The sequence below is a fragment of the Mustela erminea genome, chromosome 5 (genome assembly GCF_009829155.1).
Source record: "Mustela erminea isolate mMusErm1 chromosome 5, mMusErm1.Pri, whole genome shotgun sequence".
NCBI lineage: Eukaryota > Metazoa > Chordata > Mammalia > Carnivora > Mustelidae > Mustela > Mustela erminea.
Window position 1 is genome coordinate 144,887,882 of NC_045618.1, and position 19,771 is coordinate 144,907,652.

At 54.1% G+C, this 19,771-nt stretch overlaps 1 pseudogene; it reads right to left on the reverse strand.

Moving 5' to 3' along the window:
- Nucleotides 1–53: 53 nt before the first annotated feature.
- LOC116590238 lies at nt 54–18,635 on the reverse strand (annotated as a pseudogene).
- Between the last annotated feature and the right edge of the window lie 1,136 nt (nt 18,636–19,771).

Sequence of the window (19,771 nt, forward strand, 5' to 3'; positions counted from 1 at the left end):
CTCAGATGCCCCTCAGAGCCCCACTCTCTGTAAAACTCCACAATTCTCCTTATTCATGGTGGTGCCCAACTTTCCCTTTCAGAATCCGCACCCGTGTCTGTCTCCCCCCACTCCTGGCGGCTGCTGGCTGAGGGGGGCGCAGGCCCGAGTGGAGGCAGGCCAGGGGTGAGCGGCTGGCCCTGGGAGGGGCGGAGGGCATGTGTGTGGGGAAACGCCCTGGAGGTGACCCCAGACCACAGAGCCCCGGGTCAGTCTGTCCCACCGGGGATGGGAAAGCTTGCCGTCATTTATTGGTTCGGAATCCCACAGGTCCACGGGGACTGTAGCCAGAGTCTAGCAAAACTCCTCTTCTCTCTCCTAGAATCCTAAAGAAACCTGGCAGGGGACCCACGGATGGGGACAGATGTTCCAGTCCTCACTCACCTTCAGGCTCCCTGCCAGCAGAGCCCCCAAGAGCGCCAGTGTGGACACGGGCCATGCCCCCCCAAACCCGGAGGTGGCAGTGAGTGGCCAGGGACTGCAGTGTCCACTCCCAGCCCCCACCACCGCCTCTCCTCTTCCTCCACGGCGGATGCCATCAGCCTGGACACGGTCACCAGGGCAGGAGACAAGCAAGGGGGAGGAGGGGTGTGTGGAGGCTGGGACCCCAAATTCAGGATATGAAGAAACAGCTCGATAAGGATCCGCTTGCAGTTGCCTGAAGGACTGGGGGATCCTAATCATTTTGAGAGTCTAAATAAATATGCAGGGGCAAGGGAAAGGCGGGTGGGTGGGAGGACCCTGCGCGCTGCGGGCCGCCAGGCGGGGAGGCAGGCTCAGAACGCGGGGCACAGAGCGCGCAGCTGGGGGCCGCCCGCCGAGCCCCCGAGCCCCCGAGGCTGGGCACCCGAGGGAGCTCGGGGTCCCGGTGCGCAGTCCCCGGGCTCCGCTCTCCTGGCGGGGAGACGGTGCCCCCGCGCCGCACCTGCAGGCCGGGAGCGCCCACCCACCCGCGCTCGCCGGCCCCGCCTCCCCCGCCGGGTTCGGGGCACGTCCGGGCTGCTGGGGGCCCGGCTGCAGGAGCGGGCGAGGGGAGGACCCGGCCCCGGCTGCGGCGAGGCGCGCAGGGGACACGGGGAGGGCAGCTCGGTCCCCAGGCCCCCGGTCTGCGCCGACAGCCTCGCTCCGCACAAACCGCGGCCGCGCGTCGCCACCTGGCGGCCAGAGGCGGAAGCGTCCGCGGGCGTCGGGGGCTTCGCCCACCTGGGGTCGCCGCCGCCCCGGTGAGGCCCAGGCCGCGGGACTGAAGTCTTCCGCTCAGAGCAAGGCGAAAGTTTCTGAGTAAGGTTTTAATGAGCATCCGGAGCTGCGAGCTGGGGGCAGAGACCAGGACAAAGACCATCACAGCAGCCCAGGTGCCCCGCACCGCGCACCAGTCCCCAGGAAACAGGCCCGGGTGCTGGGCTGGGCTCCCACACCGCAGGCTCCGGCCCACAGCAACAGACACATCCCGGGTGCCCAGGACTTGCCTGTATGTGTGCCTGATCCCTTTTGATAGTTTCTGTTCTGTGCTACTTAGGGTGGCCGGATTTGGTAAGAAAATACAGGACTCCGGGTTGTTCTTTGAATTTCAGATAAATAACAATGACTTCTTTTCTTTTCTCTCTCTCTCTCTCTCTCTCTCTCTCTTTTTTTTTTTTTTTTTTTTTTTTTTTAGTTGTGTACCTTCCACACAATATTTGGGGTATATTTATAGGGAAAGAAATTATTGTGTAACTGAAATTCAAATGTAACTGGTTGTCGTGTATTTCACTTAGAAACCTTAATTCTACCATTTTTTAAAATGCCAGTTGCAATATGCCAACACAACATGACAGCTGGCGAATACATCAGAGGCCCCAGTTTGAAGACACGGCCTTAGGGGAGGCTGGGTGTCTCAGTCGGCTCAGGTCATGATCCCAGGGTCCTGGGATGGAGCCCCAGGTCAGGCTCCCTGCTCAGTGGGGAGTCTGCTTCTCCGCTCCGACTCTTCCTACTGGTATTCCCTCTCTCACTGTCTCTGTCAAATAAATAAAATCTTAAAAAAAAAAAAAAAAGGCACTGCCTTCAGTGATGGGCCAGAAGGGTTTCTTTCCCCAGGTACACCAACCTCAGTGGAGGAATTTGATGCCAATTGGACAGTCGCCCACCACCCTCGCCCCCGCCAAGACCCACGCTCCCTGTAGCCGCAGGGCGAGGAGTCTCAGTGGGCCTGCAGATGACCATATCCATGATCCATTCTCTCAAATTCATATTTCTAAAGCCAAAGAGGAAACATATTCGCAATCAGAGAAAGACTTCAGCCAATATTCTGTAATAAGAACTTGGACCACTGCATTTTGCTGAGGGGACATAGGACAGTATTTTCATATTTGTTAACATTTATAAATAACATTTGATGCTGTCCACAGGTGGATAAGTGTAGAAGGCAAATGTAGATGCAAAGACGTTGGAAAGAAACAGATGATGCAGAATTTTAAAAATTAATCAAGCTGGTGATTCTAATGGGTATTTAATAAATCAAAAAATAAAAACGTTTTGCAATTATGGAGCAAAGATAAAGGGTTATGATGCCTTTGGTAAAAGTATGAGGATCAAAGACCTCACGGGCTCCTTGCGAATGTTGTATCTCGATAATGCAGTGCCCAAGAAAGTCTATGTAACAAGAGGTTGGCATCAGCTGAGGGGTATTTGAGACCCGACGGCGGCACTTCCAGGGCGGATTGTTCTGGATTCAGCGGTAACAGGTGACACGTAGCTGGCTGTAGACAAAGGAGGCTATCCCTTTATTCTTACAGAGTTCCAGAAGTTATCTGTAAAGTGATGAAGCCTAAAGAAGGAAAGGGTCCCCTCAACCCAGGAGGTCCCTGGCCATACCGAGGGGAGGAATTCAGGGTGTGGGGTACTGTCAGCACTGCGGGGACTTAGACGTCCTTCCTCGTTGGGATGCCTGGATTCCTGAACTGTCCACAAGGAGATGCCCATGCCTGCCTCGCTTATACTCCCCGTGCTATGAGCATAAGTGTCCAGGAGCCTTGAAGGTAAAGTTCTGCCGGTTCCATCATTCACCTACTTCCTCAGCGCCCCTCCCTCCCCAGGCAAACACCAGAGAAGATCATGCTGACCAAGTCTGGTGGGGGGCCAAGAGTCACATAAGGCCACGGGAAGACCTGGGCGAGCTAGGAAAGCTGGCTCCGGGGGGCGGGGGCGTTCCAGGGCAAGGGTCGGTGACAGCACCTCACATCCAGAGTCCAAGACCCCAGCGGCCAGCCTCTATCTGCCCAGCTCCTGCCTAGGTGCCAGGGAGGCCAAGCGGCCACGTTGAGACAAATGTTCTTCACAGTCCCCAGAATGTCTCCAAGACGTACAGCAGCTTTCCAAGCTGAAAGGTCTCCACAGTATTGCCGGGGCCTTCAGGAGGGACAAACTCGGCTGGGTTTTAGCAACGGAAGCCCCGGGTCCCAGGCAAAGGGGGCAGGTGGTGACTGTGGGGCCCTACTCGCCTGCCTGAATTTGGGCTGCTGTAACAATCCCACAGCCAGGGGGGCTCACAGATGACAGTGCTGGAGGCTGCGAGTCTGCAACAGACCCCAGCTGATGCGGTGTCCGGTGAACCCCCACGTCCCAGTTCAGTCAGCCGATTTGTTCGTGACCTCACATGGCTGGAAGGGGCTGGGGGGCTCCCCAGGGCCTCCTTTGCAAGAGCATCGATCCCACTCAGGAGGCTTCACCTGCACGACCTAATCAACTCCGAACGCCCCCCACCCCAGTCCCTCACCTTGGGGGGTGAGCTTGCAGCACAGGAATTATAATCAAGGGAGACCGAGCCCAAGTGGTTCCTCCAGCCTTTGCCTGATGATTCCAGGGGCCGGCTGGGGAGGGGGGCTCATACCCACATGCCCCCCCAAGCACACACACTCAGTGTCGAGGCAGAGCCCCTCTGAGAGCATCTCACACTTTTTTTTTTTTAAGATGGTATTTATTTGTTTGACACAGAGAGAGAGAGAACAAGCAGGGTAAGCGGCAGAGGGAGAGGGAGAAGCAGGCTCCCCGCTGAGCAGAGAGCCCGTTGCGGGCCTTGATCCCAGGACCCTGAGACCATGACCTGAGCCGAAGGCAGACGCTTCACAAATGAGCCACTCAGGCGCCCCTCTTCTTGGACTTATGACCGTGACCCACGGTCATGTGCACGTTCCCCTCACTGCCCCATGCACACGTGGTGTCAGCACTGATTGCTGCTGTCCGCAACGCAGGGAGGGCTTCGAGCTCAGATAAGCAGACCCCTCCCCAGGGCCAAGGACACCAGTCTGACAGCCCCCCCACCTTGGCCTTCTGGTGGAAGGCGTGGGTGCGGCTTCCCCTCCCCTGAAGTCGGAGGGGAGATGGAGGAAGCAAGGGTCCCGGTCCAACTCTTCTCCTCGCCCAGGAAGGGAGAAGCATCCGGAGAAGCTTCTGCCTGGGATGGGGGATCTCGGGACACGAGCCCCCCGGGAATGTCGAGTCCAGCCCCGGGTGAGTGGATTCTCCCTGGGGCCACCCCTGCCTCCTCCAGAGTGACACCAGGACTCAGCAATTTTCCTCAAGATCATGTCCACCTTTATTTATTCCACAGATAGTCATGAGGTCACCCAAACACTGCCGCCACCAAAGCCTTTCCCCTTACGGCCGCTCTCGTCCCCCAAGAAGTCGCCCACGGTCCGGGCCGCCAGCTTCATGCAGCAAATAGGATTCACACAAACGGCTGGCCCGGATTCTCAGCCTGAGTTAGGACCCTCCCCACTCCCCAAGCAGCCAAGGATACTCACGGGGGGCTGCCAATGCTGCTTAAAAGCATGGAAACTTGCAAGCAAGCCCGGCCTACTCCCTCCAGTGGGGGCCCTCACCCTAACCATAGCCTCAGGTTCAACCCCATCGGACCCAGTGTGCCCGTGCCTCTTGCCCCAGACACGATGCTGACTCACGGAAAAACTGCAGAAAGATCTCTGTTTTAAACTTTAATTAACCTACATTCTTTCCTAGACCTCGTGACCTGATTTTCCATCTCCCCTCTGCTGGGACCTACACGGCAGCAAAAGAATCAGCTTCTCTTTAACCCCAACACCCGTCAACTCAGGGCTTGACCTCCAAAGAAAAGGATGCAGGCGGGGAAGCAGCCAAGAGCCTGTGACAAAAACATGGGTCAGGGTCACTTGACCTCAGCGTCTATAATCAGGGGGTGGGGGGAAGGGAAAGGACCAGGCTGGTCATGACCAGAAGGATGTGGCAGCCGTGAGGTCGAGGACCCCCACCTCCAGGGAAGATAACTGGCCCCCGGGCCCAGCTGCTGACCTCTGAGATCCAAGCTTCCCATGGCAGCTCCCAGCCATGACCTATGCAGCAAGGACATTCCTAGGAGACAGGGCCTCCTCCGATGGCTGTGCCCAACCTTGCTGGGGGAGCAGGCCCTCGAGAATGCTGCCAGCCTTCCCTCCTTGCCTCCCAGTCTGACGTGCATGGCTGTCGCGGGCTCTTCCTGCCCTCTGCACCTGCTTCCCATCTTCCCCTTTCCTTCATGCAAACCTTTAGTCCCGCTGCTTCTCGGAGGACCCGGATTACCTCAGAGACCTGCTGCCCCATCCCTCCCCAGACAACTGCAAAGCCTCCTGCCTGGCCTCCCCACCCCTCACAGGATCTACACTGACCCCCTGCCCCAGGGCCTGGCCCTGCTCCCCTCTGACCGGACACCTTCGCAACCCCCCACTCTCCTTTTACTCCAACCATTCTGGCACCCCCACAAGCTCTTCCCAGATCTGCGTGTGGCTGACCTGCCTCCTCCTTCAGGTCTTTACCTCCGTTCCTGGTGAGACAAGCCCTAACCCTCCCCCAACTCTCCATGCAGGCTCCCCTCCCCACTCCCCTGTTCTGTGTTCTTCCACAGCAAAGGTCACCTTGTAACAGAGGGAATAACTTGCTGGTTTATTAGACTGCGGCATTCACTCCGTCTCCCGACTAAGGAGGGATGTTTGCTGCTTTGGCTCCCTAGTGAAGCCCCAGGCACCAGGGAAGGTGCCTGTGCTTAACACGGGGACAAACAAGGGAAGGAAAAGCTGAGAGACACTCAGCCTTCACTACCAGGGATTTCAAAACAAGAAGAAAGAGGAGAAAGAAATAATGAAACTTTTCAGAATGGAAGAGAGACCTAAGTCTTCACATGAAAGAGTCTGCCAAGTCCCGAGAAGGACAAAACAGAAACAAAACAAATTTTATCCAGAAGATAAGGAACTCCTGAAACTCAGAAAACAAACATCACAATTTCGAAACAGTTCATGGATTTGAGCAGGCACCTCATCAAAGGAAATATGCAAATGGCACAGAAGCACATGAAAAGATGTCATTAGTCATGAAGGAAATGCAAGTCTAAACCATGACAAGATGCGATCACACCCTCACCAGGAGGACAAAAAGGAAAAGGACAGACCACACCAAGTGTTAACGAGGACGTGGAGGAACTGGAACGCTCAGATGTTGCTCATGAGAATGTTAAATGGTTCAGCCTCTTTGGAAAACATCTTGGGAGTTCCATTAAAGACCAAAGAGACACCTACCATATGATCCAGCGTCCCACTCGTGGGTAATTACCTGAGAGAAAAAGAAACATGTCTCTTTAGAGATTTGTACGCGGACATTCACAGCAACTTTCTGTGTGATGGCCGGAAACTAGCAACAGCCCAAACGTCCATCAGCTGGTGCCTGGATAAAGCAACTGGGGTCAGTCTATGCAACAGGTAGGACTCAGCCATCAGAGGAATGAACCGGGAATGCGCACAAACCACGAGACTAGATCTCAAGGTAATTACTCCCACCAGACAAGAGCAGCCAGGAAAATACCCTGGAAACCTCGAACCAAGCTCTAGTGATGGAAGGCAGACCAGTGGTGGCTCAGGAAGGCGTGAGGTGGGGGGTAGGTGGGAGGGGTCCCGGGGGCACTGGAAACTTTTGCAAGGATGAGCTTTGCACGGTGTTGAATGTGGTGATGGCTTTGCAGGCCCACGCAGATGCCAAAACTTAACAGAGTGTGAGCTTTAAATACGCGCATCTCATTGCTCGTCAGTCACACAGCCCAATATAGCTGCTTTTTAAAAAGTGCAAAGTCAGGGATGCGGGGGTGGCTCAGTTGGTGAAGCGTCTGCCTTCGGCTTAGGTCGTGGTCCCAGGGATGGAGTCCCACATAGGCTCCCCGTTCAGTAGGCAGCCTGCTTCTCCCTCTGCCTGCCACTCCCCCTGCTTGTGCTCTCTCTATCTCTGACAAATAAATGAATAAATAAATATTTTTTTTAAAAATGCAAAATCTGATGTAGTAGGTCCAAGCTGAGGCCTGAAATTCTACGATTATAAAAAACTTCCCAGGGAGGCCGCTGCCACTGGTCGACCACGCACAGAGCAGTGAGTGTTGGACAGCGTGTCTGACCCAGAGGAAGAGAATTCGTGCAATGGTAGAGGGTCCTGGAAGCTCCTGACCACAGGGGTAGTGGGCTTAGACTCAGGCAGAAGGCGGTGGGACTGTGGGAGAAGGAAAAAGGAAAAGGATCTGGGGGTGGCGGTGGTTTGTGCCAGCTTCTCCTCGCACGGCCTCGAGGCCCACGGGGCCTGGCTTGGTCACTCCTGTGCCTGCTCCCAGAGCCCCAGGAGTGAGACCAGAGCCCACAGAAACCCTGATCTTGAGAGGCCCTGGGAAGAACTGAAGAAACCAAGAAGCCCCTAGTGGTCCCTTCTGTAGCCTCCCACCACCCCTCAAACAAGCAGGGGGGCTGGGGATTACAGTCTCTATAGGGTGGCTCCGAGCTTGCTTGCACAAGGGCCTCTCCCCTCAGAGTTTATCCACCACCCTCAGGCCTCCCCCCTGAACGCAAGGCCTGACAGAGTAGCTGACACCCACAGGAGTAACTGAGCCCCGGAGCCCCGTGGAAGTACGTGGCAGGTGTTACGGATGCGAGAGGAGCCAAGGGGTTGGCGAGACCAAAGATGTGAGCAGCTGCCCCGTCCTGCGCTTGGAGGCGCGCACACAGGCGCCAACGCAGAAGACCAGAGGGTTACAAAGAAATACAGGAAAAGAGGGAAAAGCTGACCTAACAAGTGAAAATGGTAGAAACGGGCCCAAATCAGTAGTTAAGATGGACTAAACCTGTCAGTCAGAGGGACAAAGGGACAGTTTGTTTTTTTTTAACTGACACACTGTTGAAAAAATCTGGATAAATGTCATTTGCCAAAGACACGCATAAACCCAAGACCGTGCAAAGCCAGGAAATGGCAGCGGACACGCCGGGGAGCACCACCAGCAGGGACCGACCTTGCGACCAAGTTCTCTGAAGGACAGAGATGGTCATAAAATCATGAGGAAAGGCTCAGCTCACCAGGACTCTGATGTCATCGCAAACACACCTGCTCCTGGCCACAGACCCCAGGATCATCGCACGAAGGAGGAGAAGCGTCTTGGAGGGAGACTCCGCGGCCTCTACGACTGGCCTCTCGGGCGCAGACACCAAGCAGCCAGCTGTGGGGAGACCCGGGTCCCCGAGGGCGATATGTGCAGAGGGAGTTCTGCAGGCCCGGGGTGGGGGGCTAGAAAACTCTCCGTGCGCCGCCGTGCAACACCCACCCCCTCCTGCCAGGTTCACGGTGTAGCTCCTGGGCACGTCGGAGGCCCTGCCGGGTCCTGGTGGGCAGGGAAGGCAGCCAGGCTAGTTGACGTCTCCCAGGCCCAGCCCGAGCCCACACTTGGGGAATGGTCACTGGGAGAGCAAACGGGGCGGGGCTACTTTTGCTGCCCCCCCCCCCCGTGCCTTCTGTACGTCTCCCGCCCCCACACCACCACCCGGATGGAGGCCCATTCCCTCCTCCAATGCCCAGGTAGGGGGGACCCCGCCGAGCCTGCTCCCCTGGGCCCACCACTCTGCTCAGAGCCTTGGGGAGCTCATTCCACGCTGGGGTTCAGCCACCCCTCTTCACGCACCGTCTCCCCTCCGTGCGGCTTGTGGGCACGCCTGTGGCCCCGCATCAGGTGGGACACCTTCCTCTCCCAGAAGCCTGCATCCCCTCTTCCTGATGCTGGTCCTTTACCTGTGCTCTTCCCTGCCTGGAAGGTCCCCCGACACGGCTTCTCTGGCCACTTCCTGCCCCGAGTTTAGGGAATTCATGTGGCTGGGCACTTTCCTGCGCCCAAGCCAACACCCGGGGCTTACCTTCTCACTCACCCTATCTGCTCACCCCAGCCTCTCGTTTCCTCTGCACACACTGCTGAGCCGGCCGCCCCATGAGGACCACAGCTCTCCAGCTCATCCTTGTGCCCCAGGAGCCTTGCACAGGATTGCACACAGGAGGCGGCCAGTAAATGTTGGTTCATCAATCGATAACCGTGCCGACCACAGAGCACTTCTCCCTGAACTCATGTGGTGTCCCACGAGTGCCCTCTCTGAGACCTGGGGGCCTGGGCCAGTCGCGGTTTTCTAGAAGCAGTCTCTGCCTCCTCACCTTCACTCCCAAAGCCTCTCCTGCCTCCTCCCTTCAACCTCCTCCCTCTCCCAAGAGCCTGACAAGGCCACTGTCCCCCAGACACGGACTTCCGTCCTTGCCCCCCGCAGCCCACAGTCCACATCATTTCTCTGAATGCTACATCCCGTCGGTGATTTCCCTCCCAGATGGTGGGTTTCCCGGGCAGCACAGGGGCTGACGCGGCAGCGCACGGGGGAGGCACTCACCATGTGCTGCTGGGTTAACGGAAAGCCGGAGCCAACACAGCATGTCCTTGTCGATTAGTGACAGCCTCCCTCAATCTCACGCTTCTCAGGCCTGTGCTGCCCAAACCTCACTCCTCCTGGCGGGGACAAGCAGCTGTGTGAGTAAGAAGTTTTACCGCGGGGCCATTCCCTAATGCAGTGGGGTCCCATCACTGGCCCCAACACTCAGCGCTTAATAAAAAGCCAGTGTGGGCAGGAAGCGGCGCTGGATGCCCCAGCAGCCCCCGAACCAGCTGTGCACTTGCTCATGGACAACCCACAGTCTGGCTCGAGAGGAGAGGAGCCCGTGCGGATGCGACGGGTCCTTCCTTCTCTTCGGTGCCCTGCTCACCTCTGGGAAGACAAAGCATGACACTGAGGATTTTTGTTTCGAAGGTCAGGGTCTCTCAAAGCAGGAATCTCTGTTGTTCAGGTTGGGAGGGTAATCGGCAATCGTGTTTCCCGAAGGAATGGCAGGAAGCTACCAGGCAGGTGTGGGACTCCAAAAAGAGTCCGTGAGCAGGCGCCAAGAATGAGGCGGGGGGGGTGCGGGCATTTTCCAGTCCCCCAACCCCACCCAGAGCAGGGGAGACAGCAGGCCAGAGAGAAAGCAAGAACAGGAGACATCAGGGCCAGCCCAGGGGGCAGCTGGGATCCAAGTTCTCCCAGACAAAGTGATGTCAGCTGGTCACTTTGTGTTCCAGGGGTTTAAAAGAGAAAGTGGCCAAGGGCAGAGCCAGACTCCTAGAGGTATCCTGACACCGTGGCTGGGACCACCCAGGCAATTCCAGCTGGATGAGAAGAGCCAAGAGCTCCTTAGCAGGAGGCCCAGGGCCCAGCCTTCCGCCTTCCTGCTGGCATATTCCTGGCTCTCCCTTCAAATCTCCCCTGGATTTCCTCGCTGCCCCACGAAGCCTTTCAGCTTCTCTCCAACCCAAAGGGCCCCCGTCCCTTCAAGGACCAAGCAGAGTAAAATTTAAGCAAGTGCTCTCTGGCCAGTGTCTGCAAGGCAGACCACACGCCCTGGGGACTTGACCTCCACGGTCCTTTCGGCCCCCTTCTTCCGCATCCTGCTTTATATCGCACCAGCTCATTTAGGTAAAACGTGTGCCCCTCCCCAGGGGGACGAATTGTTCCAGTTTGCCTGGGACCGAGAGGTTTCCCAGGGTGAGGGATTTTTGTCGCTAAAACCATGGAGGTTTTAAGCAAACTGGGCTGAGGGGGTCCCCCAAGCTCCCCCTCAGAGCCAGTGCTTGTTAGTAACATGGGTTCTGACCTTCTATGCACAAGAACTTTGCTCAGAACTTGCTGCCCAGCAGGTGCAGAATAAAAAGACTATGGTCTCCTCATGCCTTCTGTTGATGGCCCTGCAGGGCTTGTGGGGATGGCTCTGGACATGCGTACCGGGCTGCGCTGGGCTGGAATGGTCATGAATTTCGTTTCTATACACATGGGGTCTCCTTCGCCACTCCTTGGGACTCACCCCTCCCACGAGGGTAGATAACCAGGTCTGTCCCCTGTTCAAGGGGACGAGTCTGCCAACCACACGAGTAGTTGTCCCCGGCAAGGTCAGTTGACATTTTTAAGTTGTGAACCCATGTCCTGGAGAACCTCCTTTTGAGAGCCTCACACTGTGATCTCCCTGGAGTGAGATGGGTCACAACCTCACATGCCTTCTGTGGCCAGGGAGGGGCTGCAGGGCTGTAGGTTCATGAAAGGGGAGATGTCATTAGCGCGGGAGCTGGGGAGCTTGCTGGACACCCCCGAGCACATGAGGACCTAAAGCCATGTCACCCCTTCCTCCCCCAAAACATGATCACCAAAACATCTGCATGGGCCATACTCCTCCTGGGTCTGCCAGTTCATGGCCCTGGTTTAGAGGTCTCCTGAAAATAACCTCAGTTCTCACCTGAGAGCCATAGATAGAAAAATCTATCTTTCTCAGGGTGCCTGGGTGGCTCAGTGGGTTAAAGCCTCTGCCTTCGGCTCGGGTCGTGATCCCAGGGTCCTGGGATCAAGCCCTAAGTCGGGCTCTCTGCTCGGCAGGGAGCCTGCTTCCTCCTCTCTCTGCCTGACTTTCTGCCTACTTGTGATCTCCGTCTGTCAAATAAATTAATTCAAAAAATAAAATCTTTTTTAAAATATCCATCTTTCTCAAAACCTGCTATATATCTTAGAAGGCCAGCAGAATCCGAGATATGAAAATGTCCACCAATAAACTCCTTCTGCATTTTAATCCAAAGAACCAAATGCAAATAACAGCAATTTTGGAAAGGCAGGCAGACGCGTAGTATAGTGTGTGTATCAAAATTTGTTGGTGACCACTAAGTGTTAGATTTTTTTAGAACGTGCAGCTATTACTAAAATAGAAAAATACTAGGCACTGACTTGATTTGTGCAGTAAGATGAAATTAAACAGATTTATCTATGTTTTTAAAAAGAGATTCAAATTCAAACTTGGAATGATACACTATCGGGGGTGGGGGGTGGAACAAAACACATTTCCAGCCAGCAGGTAGGAAGAAAAGAGCCCTGAAATTACTGTGTAAGATCCAGATTCCAGACCCGTTCTTTCTGAAGCAGTCCATATCTGCATCTCAGATTTTTCTGAAAGGTAGAGAGGGGGGACCTCTCTGCTCCCAGACCCAAGAGGCTCTCACCCAAAAGCAGAAACTATAAACCGGTGGCCCACAGGCCAGGTACAACCCTGTTGTGTCTTGTTGACTACGTGGAGTTTTTGTTTTGTTCCGTTTGCTTCACTGAACGTGGAGACCTTCCTGTCCTCGTGCCACAGTCCCCGCCAACCCTCCCTGCCCTGCGCCCACCTTCTCCACACTGTGTGATCTCCTGCCCTGCCCTTAAAGGACTTAGGTTTACGACTCTTGCTCTTGCGGGGGTGGGGGGAGCAAAGAAGTTTCCAGCACTGCTGTTGACTGTCACCACTCGAATCCCACTGCCCGATGATCTCGACTGACTTTGGTTTCTACTTGTTCCGCCTTTAAATCTCCCCACCTGGTTTACAGGGTAATAATAGCTCAAAATGCAAAAAAGGTGGCCAAAGTCACAGAGTTCGTTAGAGAGCTGACATTTATATTTTTCCAAGGACCTTTTTCAATTGAAAAAATATAGAAAATCATAAAACAGAAAACGAATTTCATATAAATAGACACGTGACTGTCGGTCGTCTGTGTGGGGCGTGTTGTATTTCATCGCAGGAGTGAGGCTTCTCTACATCCGTCATTGCTTTATTTAGATACAGTTGTTTAGGTCATCGTAGGAATTTTTTGTTGTTGTTGTCCGACTTTGGTAAAATAGATGTAACATAAAATTGACCCTTCCAACCACTTTTATATGGTTCAGTGGCACTGAGAACATTCACATCATCATCCAACCATCCCCACCATCGGTCTCCAGAATGCTTCCATCCTCCCCACCTGACACTCTGTCCCCATTAAACACCTACTCCCTATCCCCCCTTCCCCAGCGCCTGGCAACCACCATGCAACTTTCTGTCTCTGTGAACCCGCTACCCTGGCGAACCTCCTGTAAGGGGACTTACACAGTACTTGTCCTCTTGTGACTGGCTTATTTCGCCTCCCGCAATGGATGAAATTTGAAGGTATTATGCAAAGTGAAATAAGCCAGTCATGGTTTTAAATGCTAACTGTGGTTTTAAAGCAGTAAAGGTGTGTGTTAAAAATAGCCATGAACTTTGTGAATATCTAGCCAAGAATGACTTAGCCCAAAAGACTTCTTTCTGCATGAAATACACAAACATGCAAGCAGCCTTTATGAGCTAAACCAAAAACGGAGCTCTGAGCACAGACTCCTGGCACATAAAGGTCAGAATAGCTGGCCTTTACTTACCAAGTATAACAGTACAAAATGTCATGCTAGGAATATTGAACGTGGGAGTTGACTGCCCAAGGGGAAAAAAAAAATCACTCACTTAATGTAAGGAAACTCAAAATGAATCCATTCTTTCTTTCAGAAATCTAGACTGCAAAAAGTCCCATCTGGTGTGAACTATATTTACTCAGATCAGTACCACAAAATAAAGGTTATTTAGAGCATATTGTTATGGCTTCTGGATGGTTCTACCATCTACTAGAGAATGCAAAAAGACAGAGGAAACTGACCCTAAAAATGGACTAAATCTTGTTCAAATGGAAATATAGAAACATCATCTTCAGGCTTGAGAAAATAATCAGGCCGAGAGCCCCAGTAATCGCCCCGGGAAGAGACAGAGCAGGGGAGGGAGGGACTAAATGTGAGGAGCACCGGCCTTTGGGATGGCAGCTGACATAAGGGCTCCCCTCGACCCTCCATATCACAGGGGCAGAGGGTCTGACCGATGTGGCACTCGCTGCTGTCCCCACACACCAAGTCTGCTCTGACTTTGACAAAGCTCTGTCAACCCCCTGACCTCAGCCTCCTTACCACAATGTGGGGCAACAAGACTGCCCTCCTCCAGGAGGGCTGTTTTAGGGATTCGGTGGGCTAATGTCCGTGAAGCACTAAGGCCACAAGGCTGTCTTACTACGGGAGCTCCAGGAAGCTAGACGCCCCCTGGGGTGCTTGCTGACACTTGGGGAGCCCTGTCTCCCAACCACGAATGCTGAGCAAGGGCCAGGCACGTCAATCCACCCCGGGGAACAGGGAGAGGACCACTGCCGCCATGGCAGCACCTTGACTTCAGACCTCTGAGTCCCAGAACCAGGAGAGAACACATCTCTGCTGTTTCACGCCAGGTGTGTGATACTTCGTTAGGGCAGCCCAAGACCATGAGTGCCATGTCTTACCTGCCCCAGTGCCCAGGCAGGCACGGGCGCAGGTGCACACCCGCACAGACCATGGCTCTGCGCTCTCCTGGGCTCTCACGCCCCACCTTCGGCTCTGAAGGACAGAGCAGGAGTGTGTCCCAGCACTGCCCACTTCCTAAGGAATCAGAGATCTGAAATCGCAGGAAATCTCCCAGGTTCTTCAATGTTGGCTCACAAACAAGATAACCGTACCGGTGGCGACGGCACGCGCGGAGTCCCATCTGCGTGTCGAATGTCAGGCTCAGCCGCAGCCCGGGTGCTCAGTGGCGGGATGAGGAAGATCGGGGGCATGAGCAAAGCATGTCCTCAGCCCTTGGGTCCCAAGTCCTGTCTGACGCATCGAAAAAAGGGCATGAGAGCCATTAAAATCCAGCCAAAGGAAGAGAAGCAAACTCTAGAACCGGGATAAGCCAGACAGGATCACGAGGTCCTACTCAGCGAGGAAGCCGGACAGCCAGAAGTCAGGCCCAGCCCCAACCTGGAGACGAAGCCCCTGTCAGAGTCTTCGTTTCCGCAGCCGCAGGAGCAGGGCATGGCAGGGCACTGGCGGCTCGCTGAGGCGCCAGCATGCGGGTAACAACACGGCGGGGGGGTGCGGGCAGGCTGTGCCAGCAGCATCCTGTCCCTGGAACGACTGACTGTCGCAGTCCCACTGGGCATGGTGCACACAAGACCGCCATCCAAGAGCCGGCCCCACGACTTCTCCATCGGGCCACGGCTGCATCCAGTCATTGGGACCTCGATTTTGTTCTTTTTGACTTAGTTTGATTCACAGACTGTCTGAATGAGGGCTCATGGGATATCTCCAAACCAAGCTGTGGAGTCTATGGTGAGGGAAAAAGAGATACCTGGGCTCCAAAGTCGTGCGGCCCCTGGACCTTAAGGCACAGTAGTCTGGGACCACAGCACTGGCAGCGCCTGGGAATCTGTTAGAAAGCGAAGTTCTGGGCCCCACCTGGACCTCCTCAAACACATGCAGGAGGGCCCAGCAATCTGTGTTTCAATAAGCCCTCCAGAGGTTTTGTTTGTTTGTCTGTTTTGTTTTAAGATTTATTTACTTGAGAGAGAGCAGGGGGAGGGGCGAAGGAGAGGGAGAGCAGCAGGCTCCCCACTAAGTGGGGGGCCTGATACAGGGCTCAGTCTCACGACCTTGAGATCATGACCTGAGCCGAAATCAGGAGTCGAACACTTAACCAACTGAGCCACCCAGGTGACCCAAGCCCTCCAGAGAATCTGACGCTCACCCACATTTGAGAATTACTGGCTTTGGGAAACCAAGTCATGCACAGATAAGCCAGAGAGGCATCCTTTAAGAAATAGAATCGAGAATACAGCATAGGTGATTTGTACTCAAAAATTAGGTCATGGGGCGCCTGGGTGGCTCAGTGGTTAAGCAGCTGCCTTCGGCTCAGGTCATGATCCCAGGGTCCTGGGACCAAGCCCCACATCTAGTTCCCTGCTCAGCAGGGAGTTCACTTGTCCCTCTGTCCCCACCCCCAGCTCACGATTTCTCTCTCTCTCAGATAAATAAATAACCCCCCTCCCCCCAAAAAATTAGGTCTAGATAACAACTTCACCCAAAGTAGCAGCTGACTCTGCTGAGCACATAACAGACTGTGCTTCTGGGCTGCGTGGGTCTATTGCTACCCTGCAAGGTCCCGACCCACAGCGCATCCACAATCAGTGAGCTCACTGGCTGGCATGCGGCTGCTCCACCTGGGTGGATAGAATGTGCCAGATTCTCAACTAAAGGCAGCGATGGGAACACGCAAAGATGCTCTCTGACAAAGGTCTGCAAATGGCTGTCAGGAATCTTCGGGAATCGCAGGCAAGAGAGCGAGCTGCGTGCCACACCGGGCCTCTTCCAGACCTTCCATTGCACACATGGTGCATCCCCAAAGCAGTGAGCTAAGTGTGAGCAAACACCTTCCCTACTACCACTAGCCTCAAGCAAGTGAGGGAGCTTGCTTACACCTTGTAAGCATACACCTTGCCTCCCAGAAGACTCGACCTGGGGCAAGCCCGGTCACCCACATTTCTCCATCATTGACTGAAATCAATACAATTTTGTACTTCCTTCTCTTTTTCCAGGAATGACATAATATGGAGCCTGACTGGACTCAAATGCTTGGGAACAGGAAGACGGGCCTCTAGCCACACCTCCTGAGGATGCTTCACCTCTTCCCCAAGGCCATCTCTGCTTCCTGCCTCTGCCTCTTCTGGAGCTGACTCGTTTTTCTCCTCAAGGACAGGTTCCCTGCCCACAAGCTGTTTAGCCTAATGAGTAAACAGGTAAATACAATCACGTGCCACTGAATGCCAGAGGGGCACTGAATGCCAGAAGTATTGGGAGGCTGGGAGGGGCCTGCCACAGAGGCAGGGAGACATCCTGCCTGGAGGGTCGGAGATTTCAGGAAGGGGGCAAGCTTCCTGTGGTGTCCAGCAGGCAGAGAGCTGCTATCCCCTGAGCAAGGCCGGCAATGTGGGCAGGGCCTGTATCCCAGCCACTCAGAAATGTTCATTATCGGTGCATTAGAGTACCATGGTTTAGGACACTGGCTTTTTTTTTTTTTTTTCCAGATTATTTATTTATTTATTTGACAGAGAGAGAGAACAAGCAGGGGGAGCAGCAGAGGGAGCAGGCCCAACGCGGGGCTCGATCCCAGGACCCTGAGATCATGACCTGGGCTGAAGGCAGATGCTTAACCTACTGAGCCACACAGGCGCCCCAGGACACTGGCTTTCAACGCAGCCAATGCCTTTGACTGCCTCCGTACTCATCAGATAACCTGCAGTTCCCTCCCAGCGGCTCGGAATGTCTACTCTATGCACATCCTCGGTGACAGGCTGGCGCTGGAAGAAAAACCACGCGCATCCCCTGTAACTCATTCCCAAGCTGGAGAGTCAGAATAACGAAGAGTGTGCAGCTTCAGCAGTGCACTGGACGTTGGAGGTAGCTAAGAGGGGGAAGTCACTGAGGCCAGCTGTCCAACCAGACAGCCCACCACAGAGGGCAACGTGCTGGTCCCTCAGAGGCCCGCATCTCAGAACCACAAGGTTCTCTCAGTCCAGGAAGACTTGATCTTGCTTGAGGGGGCAAATTCATGCTAAACAGAACAGACCCGTTTCTGAATAACTGCAAGGCTGATTTACCGACTCACCTTCTCAGCAGCTATTCCTGCCTGTCATCCAAGGGAGGCCCGCGCGGAAATGTGTACTTCGGGCACTCATTGAACAACGATTCCAAAGGCACCAAGTGCCCATTACTTAGCGAACGGTGAGCACCTGACTGGGGGAACTGCAGCCAAATGAGGCGGGGAGTCAGAAGTAGGAAGCAGAATTGTGCAATGAGCCTGGCGTCAAGCTAGAGTTCAAACACCGTCCACCATTTATTAGACAGGTGACTTTGAGAAAATTAACCTTCCCGACTCTTTCCTCACCTGTAAAATGGGACTAACAACACTCCCTCACATGGTTGTTTAAGGATTAAATAGGATTACACCTGAAACTGCCTAGATTTACGTATGTTTATGTTTACTTGTGAATGCGGGGTCATGTAATGGTTAAGGGAACAGACTCTGGGGTCAGAGCTCGGCTTAAATTCCAGCTCTGTCACTTACTAGCATGTGATCTTGAGCAAGTTGCTTGATTTTCTTCCACTAAGCTTCCATTTGCTTATTTGTAAAACAGGAATAAAAATTCTCCATAGGAGCTAGGAAGTAAATAAGAAGAGTGTATCCAAAGCACTAAGCGAATTCCTATGCTATGAGAAGCATTCAATAAATGGTAGGGTTAACAATAATTTTTTAAAATTGTCCCTCATTAGAGACAAATGAGTGGTACACCTGCTAAAAATTAAATTTAAAATTAGTACAAACTTTCTGAATAAAATTAAATATGGGGCCATCAAAAATACCTGGCCCCAAATAATAACAACTCACCTGGTATTTAGCTTCATTAAAAACCAATTCTGGGGGTGCCTGGGTGGCTCAGTCATTAAGTGTCTACGTTAGGCTCAAGTCATGATCTCAGAGTCCTGGGATGGAGCCCCACATGGGCTCTCTTCTCAGTGGGGAGTCTGTTTCTCCTGCTTCCTCCTTCCCTGCTTGTTTCCTCTCTGTCTCTCCATCAAATAAACAAATAAAATCTTTTTTTTTTTATTTTATTTTATTTGACAGAGAGAGAGATCACAAGTGGGGGGGGGTGCATGGTTCCCTGCTGAGCAGGGAGCTCGTTGTGGGGCTCGATCCCAGGACCCTGAGATCACGACCTGAGCTGAAGGCAGCGGCTTAACCCACTGAGCCACCCAGGCGCCCCAATAAATAAATAAAATCTTAAAAAAAAAAAATTTCTGACAAGGCCAGCCCCTCACTTCAGACTAGTTTCATACCCATATTTTCCAACAGTTTCTAAAACAGTGTCACTTGTGTGCAAAAATGCCCATGTTTCGGAACGGCTAGGTCACGCTACATGCTGACCCAGGAGCAGCTTGTCCGGGTCTACCTTTCCCATTGACCTCGTGGGCATCGGGTACTCCTAAAGCGTTAGGCACGCGGTCCACGACGCACACGCCACTGCATACAGCGTGTGAGCATCGCATTCGCTCCTGCAGGAAGGACACAAGTTCCCTCCATTCTGGACCGCCCCTTTGATTTATTAACTTCCCCACCCACTTACAAAGCTTGTAAATCCTGGAAGAATATCCTCAACTTTGGTAAAAAGCAACATACCTTTCAGTTCCAACTCTCTTGCATACAGGACTGGGCGAACAATGGGCAGCCCCTTACCCGCCTCATCCTGACCTCAACAGCTGCTTCCAGCCCGGGAAACCGCCCTCCGCCCCGTTCGGCTCTTGGTTTCACCGCCGCCAGCAAGTTTGCAACCATCGCGACGGGCTCTGGGTGCGCTTTCACAGTCGCGGTTCGCGCGCTGAAACCGAATACCCGTTTCTGCAACCGCCTCCGCAGGAGGACCGCGGAGGCTCTCCCGGTCGCCGGCGAGGAACGTCTGCTTCGGCTACGCTCTGCCCCGCAAGGCGGTCGCAATTTATTAACGGGGGAGGTGGGTCCCGGGAATGGTGACCCAATGAGACGCGTGCTTCGCGCAAAGTCACGGCGCACCGCGCTTCCCGGAGGGTCCCGGGGTCCCGCGCTCATCTGGGAGCGGGTGCTCGGAGTG